The sequence below is a fragment of the Eschrichtius robustus genome, chromosome 13, assembly GCF_028021215.1.
Source record: "Eschrichtius robustus isolate mEscRob2 chromosome 13, mEscRob2.pri, whole genome shotgun sequence".
Classification (NCBI taxonomy): domain Eukaryota; kingdom Metazoa; phylum Chordata; class Mammalia; order Artiodactyla; family Eschrichtiidae; genus Eschrichtius; species Eschrichtius robustus.
This window is the reverse complement of record NC_090836.1, coordinates 78018082-78039091: the sequence shown is the minus strand read 5'-3', so window position 1 is coordinate 78039091 and position 21010 is coordinate 78018082.

Here is a 21010-nt window from a genome sequence, read left to right as displayed (position 1 = left end):
TTTATATTTTCATGACTTTTCTTCCTTTTCTGGACTCTGTCTCATCTCCAAATTGTTAGTGGTTTTTGCTGTTCTCATTTGAGTAGCCACATGATTATGGGAACCTACAAACTGGGAAGAGAACTAGTTATTAAGATGGGGCATGCAGAGTTCGGAACAACTTATTAACTGCTGGGTGTGGTCCCCATGAACCTGGCAAGCTCAGACTCATAGTGCTTCTCCCGAATTTACCCTGGGGAAGAGGCTTAGCTAGCAGTTCTTTAAAGAGCCCAGGATTTGGTGCCAGGTGTTTTCCTTGTAAAACAGCTGAACGACTTTATTCAGTGCAATCAGAGTCTTGGGTTGTCTCCCACAAGGAAAAACTGATGACCCACTTTATTTAGAACTGCAGGAAACTTTCCTTGAGATCTAAAATTGTTTTGGGGGAACAAGGAAAGTACCCGGTAATTGAGTTTTGGAGAATTCTTTTTGTTGTGGTAAAATACACATAACATAAAATTTACCAGTTTGATCATTTTAAAGTGTACAATTCAGGGCCTTAAGTGCAGCCATGATATGTGAGACCATCACCACTGTCTAGTTCCAGAACATTTTCATCCTGCTAAAAGAAATTCTACACTCATTAGGAGTCACTCCCCTTTTCCCCCTGGAAACCACAAATCTACTTTCTGTCTCTGTGGATTTGCCTATTCTGGATATTTCAAATAAATGGAATATACAATGTGTGGCCTTTTGTGTCTAGATTCTTTCACTTAGCATGTTTTCAAGCTTCATATGCGTTGTAGCATGTATCAATGCTACATTCCTTTTTTTGGCTGAATAATATTCCACTACATGGGTACACCACATTTTATTTACCCATTCTTCTGTTGATGGGTATTTAGGTTGTTTCCAGCTTTAGGCTGTTGTGAGTGGTGCTGCTATGGTATTTGTGCTAAGCTTTTGTTTGCATATTTGTTTTCAATTCTTTGGAGTATCCCTAGGAGTGGTATTGTTGGATCATATGGTAATTCTATGTTTAACTTATTGAAGAAGCATGAAACCAACTTCCATAGTGGCTGAACAACCTTACAATTCCACCAGTAATGTATGAGGATGAGTTTTGGAGAATTTTAAGAGTGTTTTGGAGTGGGGGAGAGGGATAAATTAGGAGTTTGTGATTAAAATATACACACTACTATATATAAAATAGATAACCAACAAGGACCTACTGTACAGCACAGGGAAATATACTCAATATCTTATAATAACCTATAATGGAAGAGAATGTAAAACAAGAACATATATATATATATATATATATAACTGAATCACTTTGCTGTACACCTAAAACTAATACAACACTGTAAAACAACGATATTTCAATAAAAATTTTAAAATGTAAAAAAAGGAGTGTATTGTAAAGGTGTCTGTGCCTGTAAGTGAATCATTAAATGACATTTGGATGGTTGTGCAGAAAATTGCTTCATATTTTTAAAATGAGATGAATTTATCTCCTCCTTCTTGATTAAATTCTCCCTCCTGCACGGATGAGAATGGATCATGATGGCTAATTTTGAGTTGGGTTCCAGGAAGTTCTGAAAGCTGTTGTCAGGGCACCTGCGTAAAAGATGATTACATGTGTAGTGTTTTGAAATAGTCACAGCTTAGCCATGTGGAAATGTAACTTTACCTTTTCTATTACTGAACTCAGCTTTGGTGGCGCCATTTTTTCTGATGTTGAAAACTTCCTAATCTTGCCACTGAAGAGTAATATGGTCTCTTCTGGTTTAAATAGTAACAAGTAATTAAAACTTGTTAATTCCACTCGGGATTTAAACTCATTAATTCAAAGGTCAAACCACCCACTAGAATTGTTCTGGGCCTGGCTATCCCCACTGCTTCCCTCCAACCCAGGAAGGTACAAACATCATGACATTGGGGAGGTGTGGTTGGTCTACACATTCTTCTCAGGTCCTCACTACCTCTGCTTGGTCTTTTGACATGAACCTTGTCATTGCTATACCTGTCTGAACTGCACTAGCCAAGCCTTTAGGAATGTACCAGAATTTTCTGTTGATATCCTCATCCTTGCCCATGCCCTGTGGTAACAAGATGTGGACCCCTTGAACCTTTTTTTCTCAGACCCTAGGCCTCCTCCAATCCTCTGGACCACTTAGCATTTGTATCACTCTCTCAGGCCTGTAGCCGGTGGAACTCATAGTATTTGCCCATCATGCCATGGTATTTGTCATAAAATGGACTCCTTGATCTGATGTAATGCTGTTTGGGAATCCCATTTGGGTGGCTTGAGTTTTGTAAGCCCGCAAATAATAGTCTGTTTAAGACCCTGTGGATAAGAAGTCAAACTCACACCTGGAATATATGTGGTCAAGTCAAAATGAATCTGTGTTCCTTCTAGGATAGAAAAGATCCAATGAAGGCAAATTCTAGTGCTAAGTGGATTGTTGGTGTCCTTGAGGGATGTTCCTGTGTAAGGGGATCAGCATTAGTCAGTGCTGCTGGAAGGTTGGACATTAGTAGGTAGAAACCCATGATTGTGGGCCTACGTATAGCCTCTTTCTCTGCCACCATGGTTCTACGTTTACAAACCCATTTTGTCAGCCCTGGGAAAGCAGATGACAGAGGCTGGTCAACATCAGCTGGCCAAGTCATGCTCTCTATCTGATTGTTTAATGCCTCTTCCTTGGAGGACACTCTATGATTGTGATAACGTGTAATGCAAATGCAAAGATCTTCTCTCTTCAAGCCCCAAAGTCTATCCACATATGTCTATTCCAGGCCCTCTTTTCTCTGATCATCTAATATTTGTTTCTTCCAGGCTTATGACTAACCAGCTAAGCTATTTGTTGAATCCATGCACATTTAATATTAGGACACTTCTCTTTCCATATAAAGAAGATCAGATATGTTGCCTAAAGATCTGCCCACTGGGGAAGTTTTATCTCACAGACCTTACCTTCCAGACCATCACTGGATGGGGATGCAGTGTGGCCCAAGTCCATTTTCAGCTATTCTCATATACTGACCCACATTCAAGGTCATGAGATAGGTCATCCATGAACCAAGCTTGTCACTGGAAGAGGCACAAATGAGATCATGATGGGTGACACAGGTCCACCTCCTTGTATCTCTGGCCATGTCTTGGCTTTGATCCCAATATTTTCCTTCCAGCTATGATCAATTTCTTCTGGTCCTGCTCACTTTGGTATGTTGGGCAGAACCCAGCACCTAATAGGAAATTTGACTCATGGTTGCTTTGTGCTTCATGGTCATGTACTTAGTCTTTACCAGGGCCAAGTAGCACACTTAAGCAGATTTTGGAAAGGTGTATGCTGCAGATGCCATTGCCTTGTTTCAGAATTCTAAAGGTGATTCTCCTATTTTGGCTTGCCTTAACCTCCACTCTGCACCTTTCTTTAACTTTGATACATCTAATAACTTAGGGTCTGCTGAGTCAAATGGCCCAAATGGCAAGACCACTTGCATCACAGCCGTTTCCTACGCTGGCCCTCAATCAAAGTTGGCACCTTTCATGCCCGCTGGTTTATGGGTCAGAGGGGTATATAGATACCAACAGTCTTCAAAAATAAGACATGAACTTGGTTGAGGTGGGTCTATGGAGTTGAGAGCAATTTCCAGTAAGATTGATAGCCATGGGTTGTCAGCTGGTAGTACTCTCAGCACCTGAGAGTACAACTCCTTCCATCCCAAAGGAATTCTGACAGCACAGAACAGAGTTCTCTCTGTCTCAAAGCAGTGAGGCTGACAGCTGACTTATCAACAGCCACAATGGAAGTCAGAGACAGTGGGTAATACCAGAAATGTGTGAAGAAAGTAATTCCCAAATTGCTATTCGATATTCATCCATTATACTTCATGAATGAAAGTGAAATAAAAACATTTTCAAGAAAAAAAAAAAAAAGAGAATTTGCCTCCAGCAACCTCTCACTAAGGCAATTAATTCTTAAGGATGTATTTCAGGCAAAAGAAAAATGCTCTGAGATGAAGACAGGAAGAAATGAGAAACAAAGAATATGGTTAACATGTGGGTAAATCTATGTGAACATTGGCTATATAAAATAACAATAATAACGCCTTGTGGGTTTTACTTAAAATTTGACACCTCCTAGAGAAGCCAAAGTAAAGAGTAGCATGAATATAAATTTGGACAAAAACCATGCTTCAGGTACATATATTATTTCCTCTTTAAAAAAATTACAAGAACACACAAACAAAAACTACCAAATGGCATGAAAATAAACAGCTTTAAATATGGACCACTGCATAGAATTTCACATCCCCACATGTGGTTTTTGTGGTAGTTATTTAATAACAGATGCTAAAAAAATAATTAAAGACACAATGGTTAAATTGCATTTTTCTATTTTCGTTTTCCTTTTTTCCCCTTAAGAGAGAATTCTCGGAGGAGCTTCAAGATGGTGGAAGAGTAAGACGCAGAGATCATCTTCCTCCCCACAAATACATCAGAAATACATCTACATGTGGAACAACTCCTACAGAACACCTACTGAACGCTGGCAGAAGACCTCAGACCTCCCAAAAGGCAAGAAACCCCCCACGTCCCTGGGTAGGGCAAAAGAAAAAGAAAAAACAGAGACAAAAGAATACGGACGGGACCTGCACCAGTGGGAGGGAGCTGTGAAGGAGGAAAGGTTTCCACACACTAGGAAGCCCCTTCGCAGGTGGAGACTGTGGGTGGTGGAGGGGGGAAGCTTTGGAGCCACAGAGGAGAGCACAGCAACAGGGGTGCGGAGGGCAAAGTGGAGAGATTCCCATACAGAGCATCGGTGCGGACCAGCACTCACCAGCCCGAGAGGCTTGTCTGCTCACCCGCCGGGGCGGGCGGGGGCTGGGAGCTGAGGCTCGGGCTTCCGTCGGATCCCAGGGAGAGGACTGGGGTTGGCTGCGTGAACACAGCCTGAAGGGGCTAGTGTGCCACAGCTAGCCGGGAGGGAGTCCGGGAAAAAGTCCGGACCTGCCGAAGAGGCAAGAGACTTTTTCTTGCCTCTTTGTTTCCTGGTGCGCGAGGAGAGGGGATTAAGAGCACCACTTAAAGGAGCTCCAGAGATGGGCGTGAGCTGCGGCTATCAGCGTGGATCCCAGAGATGGGCATGAGATGCTAAGGCTGCTGCTGCCACCAAGAAGCCTGTGTGCAAGCACAGGTCACTATCCACACCTCCCCTCCCGGGAGCCTGTGCAGCCCACCACTGCCAGGGTCCCGTGATCCAGGGACAACTTCCCAGGGAGAACGCACGGTGCACCTCAGGCTGGTGTAATGTCATGCTGGCCTCTGCTGCCTCAGGCTCACCCCACATCCGTACTCCTCTCTTCCCCCGGCCTGAGTGAGCCAGAGCCCCCAAATCAGCTACTCCTTTAACCCCATCCTGTCTGAGCGAAGAACAGATGCCCTCAGGTGACCTACACGCAGTGGCTGGTCCAAATCCAAAATTGAAGCCAGGGAGCTGTGTGAACAAAGAAGAGAAAGGGAAATTTCCCCCAGCAGCCTCAGGAGCAGCGGATTAAATCTCCACAATCAACTGGAAGTACCCTGCATCTGTGGAATACCTGAATAGACAACGAATCATCCCAAATTGAGGAGGTGGACTTGGGAGCAACGATATCTTGGGTCACAAATCAAGCCCTGGTAAATTTAAGAAAATTGAAATCATACCAAGTATCTTTTCCGACAATAATGTTATGAGACTAGATATCAATTACAGGAAAAAATCTGTAAGAAATACAAACACATGGAGGCTAAACAACACACTACTTAATAACCAAGAGATCACTGAAGAAATCAAAGAGGAAATCAAAAAATACCTAGACACAAATGACAATGAAAACACAATGACCCAAAACCTATGGGATGCAGCAAAAGCAGTTCTAAGTGGGAATTTTATAGCTATACAAGCCTACCTTAAGAAACAAGAAACATGTCAAATAAACAACCTAACCTGACAACTAAAGCAATTAGAGAAAGAAGAACCAAAAAACCCCAAAGTTAGCAGAAGGAAAGAAATCATAAAGATCAGATCAGAAATAAATGAAAAAGAAATGAAGGAAACGATAGCAAAGATCAATAAAACTAAAAGCTGGTTCTTTGAGAAGATAAACAAAATTGATAAACCATTAGCCAGACTTATAAAGAAAAAAAGGGAGAAGACTCAAATCAATAGAATTAGAAATGAAAAAGGAGAAGTAACAACTGACATTGCAGAAATATAAACGATCACGAGAGATTACTACAAGCAACTCTATGCCAATAAAATGGACAACCTGGAAGAAATGGACAAATTCTTAGAAATGCACAACCTTCCGAGACTGAACCAGGAAGAAATAGAAAATATGAACAGACCAATCACAAGCACTGAAATTGAAACTGTGATTAAAAATCTTCCAACAAACAAAAGCCCAGGACCAGATGGCTTCACAGGCGAACTCTATCAAACATTTAGAGAAGAGCTAACACCCATCCTTCTCAAACTCTTCCAAAAAATTGCACAGGAAGGAACACTCCCAAACTCATTCTACGAGGCCACCATCACTCTGATACCAAAACCAGACAAAGATGTCACAAAGAAAGAAAACTACAGGCCAATAACACTGGTGAACATAGATGCAAAAATCCTCAACAAAATACTAGCAGATAGAATCCAACAGCACATTAAAAGGATCATACACTATGATCAAGTGGGGTTTATCCCAAGGAATGCAAGGATTCTTCAATATACGCAAATCAATCAACATGATACACCATATTAACAAATTGAAGGAGAAAAACCATATGATCATCTCAATAGATGCAGAGAAAGCTTTCAACAAAATTCAACACCCATTTATGATAAAAACCCTCCAGAAAGTAGGCATAGAGGGAACTTTCCTCAACATAATAAAGGCCATATATGACAAACCCACAGCCAACATTGTCCTCAGTGGTGAAAAACTGAAACCATTTCCACTAAGATCAGGAACAAGACAAGGTTGCCCACTCTCACCACTATTATTCAACATAGTTTTGGAAGTTTTAGCCACAGAAATCAGAGAAGAAAAAGAAATAAAAGGAATCCAAATCGGAAAAGAAGAAGTGAAGCTGTCACTGTTTGCAGATGACATGATACTATACATAGAGAATCCTAAAGATGCTACCAGAAAACTACTAGAGCTAATCAATGAATTTGGTAAAGTAGCAGGATACAAAATTAATGCACAGAAATCTCTTGCATTCCTATACACTAATGATGAAAAATCTGAAAGTGAAATTAAGAAAACACTCCCATTTACCATTGCAAGAAAAGGAATAAAATATCTAGGAATAAACCTACCTAAGGAGACAAAAGACCTGTATGCAGAAAATTATAAGATACTGATGAAAGAAATTAAAGATGATACAAACAGATGGAGAGATATACCATGTTCTTGGATTGGAAGAATCAACATTGTGAAAATGACTCTACTACCCAAAGCAATATACAGATTCAATGCAATCCCTATCAAACTACCACTGGCATTTTTCACAGAACTAGAACAAAAAATTTCACAATTTGTATGGAAACACAAAAGACCCCGAATAGCCAAAGCAATATTGTGAAAGAAAAACGGAGCTGGAGGAGTCAGGCTCCCTGACTTCAGACTAAACCACAAAGCTACAGTAATCAAGACAGTATGTTACTGGCACAAAAACAGAAATATAGATCAATAGAACAGGATAGAAAGCCCAGAGATAAACCCACGCACATATGGTCACCTTATCTTTGATAAAGGAGGCAAGAATATACAGTGGAGAAAAGACAGTCTCTTCAATAAGTGGTTCTGGGAAAACTGGACAGCTACATGTAAAAGAATGAAATTAGAACACTCCCAAACACCATACACAAAAATAAACTCAAAATGGATTAAAGACCTAAATGTAAGGCCAGACACTATAAAACTCTTAGAGGAAAACATAGGCAGAACACTCTATGACATAAATCACAGCAAGATCCTTTTTGACCCACCTCCAACACAAATGGAAATAAAGACAAAAATAAATAAATGGGGCCTAATGAGACTTAAACGCTTTTGCACAGCAAAGGAAACCATAAACAAGATGAAAAGACTACCCTTCGAATGGGAGAAAATATTTGCAAATGAAGCAACTGACAAAGGATTAATCTCCAAAACATACAAGCAAATCATGCAGCTCAATATCAAAAAAACAAAGAACCCAATCCAAAAATGGGGAGAAGACCTAAATAGACATTTCTCCAAAGAAGATATACAGATTGCCAAGAAACACATGAAAGAATGCTCAACATCATTAATCATTAGAGAAAGGCAAATCAAAACTACAATGAGATATCATCTCACACTGGTCTGAATGGCCATCATCAAAAAATCTACAAACAATAAATGCTGGAGAGGGTGTGGAGAAAAGGGAACCCTCTTGCACTGTTGGTGGGAATGTAAATTGATACAGCCACTATAGAGAATAGTATGGAGGTGCCTTAAAAAACTAAAAATAGAACTACCATATGACCCAGCAATCCCACTACTGGGCATATATCCTGAGAAAACGATAATTCAAAAAGAGTCATGTACCAAAATGTTCATTGCAGCTCTATTTACAATAGCCAGGACATGGAAGCAACCTAAGTGTCCATCAACAGATGAATGGATAAAGAAGATGTGGCACATATATACAATGGAATATTACTCAGCCATAAAAGGGAAGGAAACTGAGTTATTTGTAGTGAGGTGGATGGACCTAGAGACTGTCATACAGAGTGAAGTAAGTCAGAAAGAGAAAAACAAATACTGTATGCTAACACATATATATGGAATCTAAAAAAAAAGAAAAAGAAAAGAAAAGAAAATGGTCAGAAGAACCTAGGGGCAAGACGGGAATAAAGATGCAGACCTACTAGAGAATGGACTTGAGGATATGGGGAGGGGGAAGGGTAAGCTGGGACAAAGTGAGAGAGTGTCATGGACATATATCCACTACCAAACGTAAAATAGATAGCTAGTGGGAAGCAGCCGCATAGCACAGGGAGATCAGCTTGGTGCTTTGTGACCACCTATAGGGGTGGGATAGGGAGGGTGGGAGGGAGATGCAAGAGGGAAGAGATATGGGGACATATGTATATGTATAACTGATTCACTTTGTTATAAAGCAGAAACTGACACTCCATTGTAAAGCAATTATACTCTAATAAAGACGTTAAAAAAAAAGATAATTCTCAACCACTTGTCTAGTATATATTGATTGAAACCATTTGGAAATTACTCCATCTGTCAGTGAAATGCAAACACCTCTGTAGTGAAACCAAGCAGCTGTTTAAATGCTCAAAGCTTTACTAGACAAAGAAATCCTCTTCCTTAACACTGGCTCTGTTTATACTATTCCAAAACAACAACTCATTTAGGGAAAAATCCAGTATTTCCAGGTGTATAAACACAACCATTATTTATAAGGTGATTTATAAGAAGACCGAGACTAACCACTTCCCAGTTGAGGAACTGCTTAGCACTAGAATTCGTAGAGTTAGACTCCTCTGCGTGTGTGTGTGTGTGTGTGTGTGTGTGTGTATGTGTGTGTATTTGGTGGATTCAGAATTATTTGTATTTGTGGGCTACATTTAAAATTCACAATAGCTCAGGCACCCTTAATTGCACAAAATCCACAAACAAGCTTGGAATAAATAAAAGTCTTACAAGCAGTAGACTTGTAAATTATAAATTATAATTTATAATTCTTAACAGCCTATTTATACCATACAGGAATTTGCAAATATTTTCCATTTAAACAAAGACATACCTTCGTCATATATTCTTAGTTATTCCCTCATTAACTAAGGAGGAAATTGAGTAGCATGTAGCCTCTGGACTCTGACGGCCTGGGTTTGAATACCAGCTCCACTGATGACTGCCTATGTAGCACTGAGCAAGGTATTTCTCCTAGCTAAGCCTCGGTTTTCACACCTGTCAAATGGCAAAAATAATATATCTCACAGAGTAATTGTGAGGACTAAAAGAATTTAAAATGTGTAAAAGTGAATTTGTAAGAATTTAAAAATGTAAATCACTTGATGCAATGCTTGTCACACAGCACTTAATACAAGTTACATATTATTTTAAATCATGAAGCCTTTTGCTGGGTTTAATATTGATGATCCTCAATTAATTTTCACCTCTTGTCACTTTTGGCAATAAATGATTATTCACATAGAACTTCTTGAAATGAAAACTGCTGCCAATCACTGTCTCATTCAAATAACAACTAGGTAATTCAACAATCAATTATTTTTAATTAGTTGTGACTATACTTTACAGTTAATGTATACCTGCAGGGAGCTTGGGAGGCTGAGCTGTTTAAAAGCAGTCACTCACAAAAGGTACAAACTTTTAGTTATATGATAAATAAGTACTAGGGATGTAACGTAGTACTAGGATGTAACGTACCATGATAAATATACTTGGCACTGCTGTATGTTATATCTGAAAGTTGTTAGAGAGTAAATCCTGAGTTTTTATCACAAGGAAAAAAATTTTCTATTTCTTTAATTTTGTATTGACACGAGATGATGGCTGTTCACTAAACTTATTGTGGTGATCATTTCATGATGTAAGTAAGACAAATCATTATGCTTCCATCTTGAATTTAACCAGTGCTGTGTATCAATTACATCTCAATACAGCTGGAAGATAGATAGATAGATAGATAGATAGATAGATAGATAGATAGATAGATAGATAGATAGAAAGAAGATAGATAGATAGATAGATAGATAGATAGATAGATAGATAGATAGATAAAACCAGCCATTTCACAGTAGCTATCAGTTGGGTCCTGGCAGGAAACAGGTGACATATTCAAACTGAGTATGGAGAAGAGTTTAGTAAAGAACTATTTACAAAGTTGTGGGCAGGTTTAGGGGGAAAAGAGTGATAATGAAGTGCCCTAGAGTTCATAAATGTGGGAGAGCGGTTACCACTTCTAAGTCTGAATGTGCAGGGGGAGGACGTGGCCTCAGGAACGTAGCGTGGATAGCTGTTCAGAGAGGACCTCCCGACAGGGGCTGTCACCTTTGGTATTGAGATATAGCTAATGCTGCTCTGGGAAGGAGTTGGGAGTAAATACAGCAGCCTCATTCTCTTTCTGCCCTTTTAACCCCCTCCCATTGCTTCCAACTGGCCAGACCTAACTTGAGAAGTCTGAGGTCAAGAGAGCCTGCTCATGAAGTCCATGCAGGCCAGTTTTCTACAGACCAGAATCTTGAAGAGTAGATTTGGAAGAACAAACAGAAAGCAGCCAGTATCATCATTACTGAAGCTGTCCCATAGCTGATGAGGGAACTGTTAAAATTGACTTTGAACACAAGCCCAGCCCTTGTGCTCAACTAGAAGGTGCAGAACTCTGGACTTACTAGACATGCATGCAAAGTGGTTCCATGAGGAAAATCCTGGCTCGCTTGCAGGTCGTTTTCATGTGGAGACAGGGTAGACTTTTACCAGGCAAAGGTACTACTAGGCTTTGTGAACTTCAATCCATTAAGTCCCCAGATAAGAAAACCAATTTGATCCAAAGCTAGGGATTTCGTGTCTAGATGAGAAAAGCCAGACGGTAAGCCCACAGTGAGTAAATCAGTAAGTGCTCTGATGATCACAATTTGGGGTTGCACAGTTTACTTGATTGCTGAGATGGGTTCTATGGTAGGTACTGTACTTTGTGTCCTCCAGCCCCATAGAGTCTTGTGATGCCCTGAAGCCCCAGCGTTGGGAGAGACCCTGAGCCAGAACAACCCAGCTAAGATGCTCCTGGTTTCCTGACTCTCAGACACTGTATGAGGTGATAAGGTTTGTTGTTATTCAGCAATGAACAACTCCTACAATAACATACAAAACATTTTGTAAAGGTCAAAGGCATTCATTGTAAACTGATCAAGGGGTGGTCTTAAAAGCAGAGTGAGTATGAAACCTAGGAGAAAGGAAGCAGATTGGCTGGGAAAAGTAGACTTAGCTGTAACGGACAACTAGAGTAAGGCAAAACCAACTAGATGTTCAAGTAACATATAGCTACTAACAGAGAGACAAAGACACAGTCATTTTCTGAGCATTTACCCTGTATATTATTTACTCTTTGCAAAAATTCTGCGGTTCTGTGATACACATTGCTATCTTTATTTTACAGGGGAAGACACTCAGGGTCAAGAGTAGAAACACGTGCTTCAGAGTCACACAGACAAGAGATAATAGAGCTCGGATTAGAACCCAAGCAAGTCTGACTCCAAAGTTCACTTTCTCTCTGTGCTTCTGTGTGCAGGAGTAAAGAAAAGGAATATTGAACAAGGGAGGTCATATTGGGAGATAAAATAAGATAACAAAACTGTCACGGGAAAATTCTTCAGTCTTTTGGAAGGAGTGGGGGAAACTGCCTGTGGTGAAAACAAAACTAAACCCAGCAAAAACATATGGCTGATTAAAAGGAGGAAGCTCACTAGAGAACAGAAGATATTTTGGGTGATAATAGAGCTTAGAGTGAAAGAAGCCCCATCTGTAGTCATCTCTTCAAGGCCAGATCTAAATATGCAGAATGTGGGTAGCTCCGCCCCCACCCCAAGGGGTACACCAGGGAAAAGCACACCACCTAGAGTAACGTGTAAACACACGAGCACAGCAGAGACAGCACTCCCTGGCTGTGAGCAGATGGGGAGGAGGGCAGGTCTCGGAAAGTTCTCCAGCAGGAAAGTGAAAGAAGGTAAAGAACATTTTGCCAAGAATGTGCCACGTGGTGCCATCATTTTCTATTTCTGAGTGTTTGTTGGTACTGTCCAGCTGACACAAAAGCCACAGTGGGTACAAATTTAAGATGACATATTCTTGTTTTACTGGGGTTGGTGAAAGAGGATGCTGTGGGAAATAGATTTGGGGACCTTAACTCTGAGGGGAAATGGTTAAGCTACCTGATATTTTGAGTAAAGTGGTTAAACAGGAAAGTCTGAGAGCTAATTCTACTAGAATAGTGGTGGGGTATTCCATAGCAAGTGTTATGACTCCACTTTTCGACCCAAAGGCGAATCTGTTTTACACCCCAGTAGAAATGGAACATCAGCCCTGACCCACTGAACAAAATGGCACATCAACTTCTCTGCCACTTCAGAGGAACAGAAAGCAGAGAGAGAAAATACACAACAGTCGTCTTAGAGAGACACAGTGCACGCTGTAGCAAAGCCCAGCCACTCTTGCTGTGGTTTGTAAGCTCAGGCCCTCAGCAATTTTGCTTTATTTGTTTGGCCTTAGTGATACTATCTTCACCTGGGTTCCCATGAGAAAGCAGAGTCTGAGACTAACTTTTATGAAGTTAGTTTACTAGAGGACGTCATCTCAGGGGGTCATGAGTGAAGACTGGGAAGATTGAAATGGGAGAGGAGGGATTGCCAAAATAAGGATGCATCTTCGAGTAGGTCATAGCTGTGGGTGACAAAGGCTTGGTTCCATTGTGACTCTCTGAGGATCATGTAGAATGCACCTCTGAATTGTCAGGAGGATGGGGCAGAACAGCAGGCCTTTACCCACTGTTTCCAATTCTGCATTGACCCAAGGGTTACCCCGTAGGATGCCGATCTTCCAGCTTTAGGCATGCATGGGTACCAGTCAGGGCTCCACAGGCATCTGATGTCAGGTGTCAGACAAGTCCAAGCACAGAAAGCAAGAGAACTGGGTACAGCTGGGGCAAGGTGGTGACAGGTTTTACCTTCCCAAAAGGTGACTGTGGCCACTGCGATGGAGTAAAAGATTTGAGGTGTAGCTCAAGAAATACTTAATACAAATATCTTAAAAATTTGCTTAAGATAAAAAAATTTGAAAACAACGCAGAGGCTGTAATTCAAGAAAACACTGCCCTGCTTGTGTAGGACATGGATGCAGGACACACAAATACTGAGCAGAAGATGAAATGAGACATTTTTAAATTGAACTATTCCTTTGATTATTGCCATAGCTTTACTAATTCCTCTGCAGGAGCAAAAGTGGGAATTACTCTGAATTTCCCATTACTTATTATTTGTCATTTGTTTTATGTAAGTGTATTTAAATAAATTGTTGAATTATTCTTATGTAGTTCTCATCCTGTTGAGTGGGCTCAGTAGTTTTCATCAAATTTTTTTTGGGGGGTTCTTTTAAGTCTTGTGTCTCCCTCCAATACCACAATGTATACACACACATGCATAGATTTTTTTTGTAGATAATTGGAAGGTAGCGCTCAGGTAGACCACCAGAGTCAAGATTTCAGTGCCTTGAGAGAGCAAACTCAGATAAGCATCATTCTTTTACAGACTGAGTTTTCAGTCTGTGTGTGCTTCAAGTTATAACAACTACTGTGACAGTTTCCTGCAAAAGCATTGCTGACCTGTGATGACATTAAATCATATCAGGTGACCTCCTCAATTCAGAACAAATGCCATTCAAGAGTAAGCTTAGGAAATCCCACTACCAGGCATATACCCAGAGAAAACCATAATTCAAAAAGACACATGCACCCCAATGTTCATTGCAGCACTATATACAATAGCCAGGTCATGGAAGCAACCTAAATGCCCATCGACAGACGAATGGATAAAGAAGATGTGGTACATATATACAGTAGAATATTACTCAGCTGTAAAAAGGAACAAAATTGGGTCATTTGTAGAGATGTGGATGGACCTAGAGACTGTCATACAGAGTGAAGTAAGTCAGAAAGAGAAAAACAAATATCGTATATTAATGCATATATGTGGAATCTAGAAAAATGGTATAAATGAACCAGTGTGCAAGGCAGAAACAGAGGCACAGATGTAGAGAACAAACGTATGGACACAAAGTGGGGAAAGCGTGTAGGGGGGTGGTGGTAGTGGGATGAATTGGGAGACTGCGATTGACATATATACACTAATATGTATAAAATAGATAAGTAATAAGAACCTGCTGTATAAAATTAAATAAATAAACTAAAATTAAAAAAAAAAGAGTAAGCTTAGGAGAAATCCTGTTTTTTCATACAGAAATTCTTAAAAAGCAATCTTTCATTGTGCATCTTTTATTTGCCAGTTGCTCTATACATATATTACTCAAGTTTCCCATAAGCACACAAAGGAAATATTATCTCCATTCTTATGGAAGAGGCAATGGAGGCTAAATGAGCTGAGTTGCTGAAGTTCTCATGATCAGAAAGAGGCAGAGCCAGGATTTAAGTCCAGGCATGTCTGGCTCTGAAGCTCTGTTCTTTCCCCTACACCTGGGGCCTTGCCACATGCAGTGTGCTAGTCTTCTTGGAAACCAAGCATATCCAATCCACTGCACCTCACCTTCTTATGTAATAACCTGGAGGGTAGGGAGAGCCATCTGCTTCAAGAGCAACATATTTCAGTCCATAAGGCAAATAAGTTGGCAGAAAACAGAAGGATTGTGACATTGTCATTTGGCATTCCTGACTTACTCTGCATTTATAAAATAGAAATATGTAGTCCAACATGTTGATTTCACAAGCCTATCATTATCATTCACTCTGAAATAAACATAGTCAGGGACATCATGTATGAAGTAAGGAATCCTTGTTTTGGGGGATGATGTCAGGCAGGAGAAGTTTCCTTTTTTTTAACTCTTACTACCTAAAGCACTAGTTTACAAGTGACTTCCTGAAATATACTTCAGTACTGAGGCCAGTGAAGGAGAAAAACAAGTAAGGCAGAAAGCTTGGGATTGAATTTAAGAACACAAACTCACAAGATTATTTAAAAGATAATACAAAGTAATGCTTTCAAAGCAAGGCTGGTCCTCCAAATTCACCTGAAGAGCTTTAAATATATATATAGAAACCTGAACCCAGTTTCAGGCAGAGCTTCCAGGAATAAGGACCAAGCACCTGTCTAGTCAAAATTTCCCATGGTTATTCTGATGATCAGTTTCAGTTTAGAGCTGCTGCTTAAGAATTTGGAAGCTAATGTATGGGGAGCCTATTTGTGTATTTTAAGTTGTATGTGTAATCTTGAAAAATGAGCTCATAATTTTTCTTTAGTATGATTTCTAAATGCTCATAACAGTCTAGATATTTAGTACACTTTCTTGTCAATAGCCATTTGGAAATCCCTTCACTAATAACAAGTCAATTAGTAGAGAAAAAGTAAGAGATGTCAATCACTTTATCTCAATATGATTATATTTTAGCAGGAAACAAAAGATGACCCTAAAGAAATAGAAAGTGTGGCCTCAGAATGAGCCCAACAGTTGCAATAAAAGAAAAAAAAAATAAAGACAAATATAAGAGGAATTCCAGTTGATTCTCAGGTGCATTCCCAGAAGCCCCAAAGAATCTAAAAAACCTTCAGGAAGTTCCTGTTGACTATCTTAGCTTTCTGAAGAACTGGAACAGCAGAGCTCACCCAGAAGTTACTGTGAATTTTATACGGGGTATATGCCCATACTTCTAGTAATAGCCTCTCTTTTAGAGAAGGAAACTCCAATCCACACTCAAATACAGAACATACAGAGAAGATTATTCTGGGAGATGTAGTTCCCAGATTCTCCTCTGCTATACAGGTGCAGCAAGGAAGGAGTAGCAACAGAGAATCTAGCATAATCTTTCAATGTTTAGAATAAGAAAGGGTATGAAAATAAATAAGCTGAACATTTATATTGGTTGAATTCATTCATTCATTCAAGTGAGTGAAACAAATCACTCTAGGTATTTCAACAAAAAGAATTTAATAGAGGGAATTTGTTAATCAAGTGCTAGAGGACTGAAGAAAGGAAAATGAGAACAGAAGGGATCATTACAAAAAGCTGTTACCACCCTTAGGGGTGGAGAGGTCAAAAGAAGAGGCTGAGATCATTAGAATCTAGAGTCTTCATGAAAGGAGCCTACAAAGTTAGAACTCAGGATTCCAAGGGAGGGTGCCACCTAGCTGGATGCTGCTGGTATCTCAGGGGTTTGGAGGAGGGAGCAGGGGATGCCCTGAGCAGGGAATGCTGCCCAGCTGGTGCTGGTGTTTCAGAAGATTGGGAGAGGTCTTGTGTTGTTGTGACTCAGACACAAGGAGTCACACTCAGACACATGAGGAGTAGGCACTGTCTAGCTGGTGCACAAGGAGGCTGGTGGTGGGAACGCCTCAGTAAGCTGCAGCTGTGAGCTTTTATCCTTCTGCTGCCAGGATACAAGGCAAGTAGGGTGGCCTGATAGGATAAATCAACAAGCATGAATAGACAAGTCCCTTCTCCTCTTCTCCTGCCATCCAGTCTCCCTGCTAGTTCCTCCTAGGGAGGGAAACAGTAGACTTTCTGACAAAGAGAACTGCCTGTTGTTTGCAGAACTGTCATCACAAAGTAGAGTATAGAATTTGGAACCTAATACCTGGCACATTATTCAGTGGAAAAATTCGGAAAATAGCAACAGAATAAGCCAAAACAAAGTACAGGGTAGAAATAATAGAGGGAAGAGAAGAAGTATATGATAGGACATGAATATTTTTTGGAGCGGACCAACAAAACTAAATTTTGATTCGTTGGGAAAACTAATACAATAAAACTTTGGTGGGACTTCCCTGGTGGTGCAGTGGTTAAGAATCTGCCTGCCAATGCAGGGGACGTGGGTTTGAGCCCTGGTCTGGGAAGATCCCACATGCCATGGAGCAGCTAAGCCTGTGCACCACAACTACTGAGCCTGCGCTCTAGAGCCCGTGAGCCACAACTACTGAGCCCACGTGCCACAATTAATGAAGCCCGTGCGACTAGAGCCCGTGTTCCACAACAAGAGAAGCCACCGCAACAAGAGTAGCCCCCGCTCGCCGACACTAGAGAAACCCCGTGTGCAGCAATGGAGTCCCAACGCAGCCAAAAAAAGATAAATAAATAAATAAATTTGTATAAAAAAATACTTTGGCAAGTGTGAGTCAGAAAAAGGGAGAAAAAAGAAACAATATTAGAAATGAGGGCTTCCCTGGTGGCACAGAGGTTAAGAATCTGCCTGCCAATGCAGGGGACACAGGTTCGAGCCCTGGTCCAGGAAGATCCCACATGCCGCGGAGCAACTAAATCTGTGTGCGATAACTACTGAGCCTGCACTCTAGAGCCTGCGAGCCACAACTACTGAAGCTCACGCGCCACAACTACTGAAGCTCGCCTGCCCCAACTACTGAAGCCCGTGTGCCTAGAGCCCGTGCTTCGCAACAAGAGAAGCCACCGCAATGAGAAGCCCACGCACCACAACGAACAGTAGCCCCCGCTCGCCGCAACTAGAGAAAGCCTGCACACAGCAACAAAGACCCAACACAGCCAAAAATAAACAAATAAATAAAATAAATTTATAAAAAATTAAAAAAAAAAAAAGAAATGAAAAACGTGTAGCTGAAGATGCAGCAAAGATAATAAATGTAATGAAAATGTGAACAACTTTATATCAATAAGTTTGGAAAACTTCAACAGGCACATCATGGAAAAATAAAATTATTAAATTTGATGCTTAAAGATATAGGAACTTGAATGTTCCTAAAGGATCAATGAAATTGCACAGTAGTTAAAAATATTCTCACACACGTAAAGGATAAAAAACCCTAGGTTCAGATCCTTTAAAATAAATAGGTAGTTCTTGTTTAATTTTTGTGTCCTTAATTTCTTTAAAGATTTCATACATACCTATTTTATATTTTGCACCTAATAATTCCAGTATCTACAGTCCCTGAAGGGGGAGGCATCAATAACTATTGTTTATTGTTTCTGTTGATGGTCACTCTTTATAGCTTGCCTTCTTGTGTACTTGGTGTTCTGTGATTTTGTACTTACTTTGGTTTTAATATGTGTGACATCCATGCACTTAAATGAAGGTATCTTTCTTCTGGAGAGGGTTTTGCTTCTATTTCTACTTCTATTTTTACAAGTAGCCAGGAGACACCCTTGACTTGGGACCATTTTAGCCTTAAGGTTTTAGGCTTAGATTTGGCCTCATCACTTGTGTGCTGGCCCTAGGCTCAGTATCCCAATAGCCATGTGCTATGGGATCCATGCTTCAGGCAAGCTGCCCCAGCCACCTCCCAGCTGTTCCAACGTGAGCTCCCCTCTAATTCTGCCCTAGCTGACCTTTCTCGGGGGGGAGATTCACAAAGCTCTCCCTTCACTTTGAAAATCAACAATACCTGAAATAGCATGTCTTGGATAATGTTTAATTGTGAACACAGGAGGAAAAGAAGGGGTTTAGAGATACAGGGAAAGCTTCAAATCTTTGGGAAAGTTTCATTTCTCAAGCTGAACTGTGGGTACAGGAGGCTTATTTTATTTAATTTATTAGTATTATTATTTAAGGACAATTATAAATGATATTCTTTTGTATGTATTGTATTTTATAAGAAGCTGAAAAAAAAAACCCTAATGGTGGTCTCACTAAAATCTCTCTATGGCATTGAGAGAGCACTAAGAAATCAGCAGCAACACTGCGTACATTGCTGCACCGACTAAAGACAGTGTCCTCATCACAGACAAAAGTGCTGTAGAAAACAGCATTGGCCCAAACAGGAGACATGCCCGGGTTGAGCTGGGTAGAAAGGAGGAAAATGGTGAAGGACGTATGGTAGCCTTGCAGGTTTGTTCATGGGGTCCATACGAGATGACTCCTGGGGACTTCAATACGAACGTGAGAGGAACTTGGGGTGATGTTCTCATAGATATAGTGGGAACAGATCAGAGAAATATTGTATATTGTGCATCTACAAGCTACTGTGGCCCTGGGTTCATGGATTATGCAAATTACACATAAATATAGTCCTGATTCCCCTCCTGGCCTTGAGAGCATCCTTAAAATCTTTGTTTCTGTCTAGTACCAACTCCAGTTGTCTCTTCTCTTGTGTTCCAATTCTATATACTTCTCTGTGGTTGCCCAGTAACGTACCATGGAGAAGCAAGTTGCAAAATGGAGCCATGGTGCTTAGAAACATTAATTCCACTCTTATGGGGAACAATTTGCTCTCAGGGTGTGGCTTTTTTCATCATAGGCTCAGGACCATTGAGATAGCAGCATAGCAAAGATATGTGTTAAATTCTTATCTATGGGTCAAGATATTAAAATGCCATGTAATCGGAGCCCCTGTTTAGAAATATTAATAACTATTGCATTGAAAACCAACTTAGTAGTAAATGAGAAAACAGCAAGCCAGGAGGGTTTGTATAATTTCACTCAACTTTATGTTCTACCCAATTTACCAGGCAAAAAATAAATTATGTTTGAAAATCAGTCATGCAATATTTCTGGCTACTTTTCATGAAAATGGATTATCTGTCAGAGTTCTCTGAGGCTTTAACCCCGTGTGACATAGTAACATTTTAGGACAGAGCTGTGAGCCAGGCTTACGCAAGCATTAGCCAGCCAGTTATGATTTCAGGGGTTCCAAGGGCTGCCCACTGCAAATGTTAACTCTACCCATGGTCTTCTTGTTGTTTATAGAAGTTGAATTCACTCCCTAAATGTCTTCTGGAGTTGAAAGTTTTTCTGTCATTGTTGTTTGCTTATCAATAATTTGTTCTTTTTTGTTATCAGTGAGGAATATCCAGTTTACAAACCAGAAGAGAGTACTTTCTGATTGTCTCTCACTTGCCGGTCTTAGCTGGCAGACAACCTAATTCTGAAAGACTTTGCTACGTGGGAGAGTAGTAATAGTAGAAGTGGTTGTTGTTATTGTTGCTTGAATTGAAATATAACTTGCATGAAGTGAAGCAGTGTTCAGTGTTCAGCTCATTAAATTTTTACATGTGTATATAGCCAAGTAACCACCACCTGGAGGCTCTTTCCTCTCCCTTTCCAGTCAATACACAGCTCTGTCTCCTCTCCCACGCATACCAAAAAGTAAACACTACTCTGACTTTTATCACCACAGCCTGGTTTTGCCTATTTTAGGACTTTTTATAAATAGAATCATTCAGTATGTACTCTTTGGTGTCTGGCTTTTTCGACTTCATATTATATGTGTAAGATTCATTCATGCTGTCG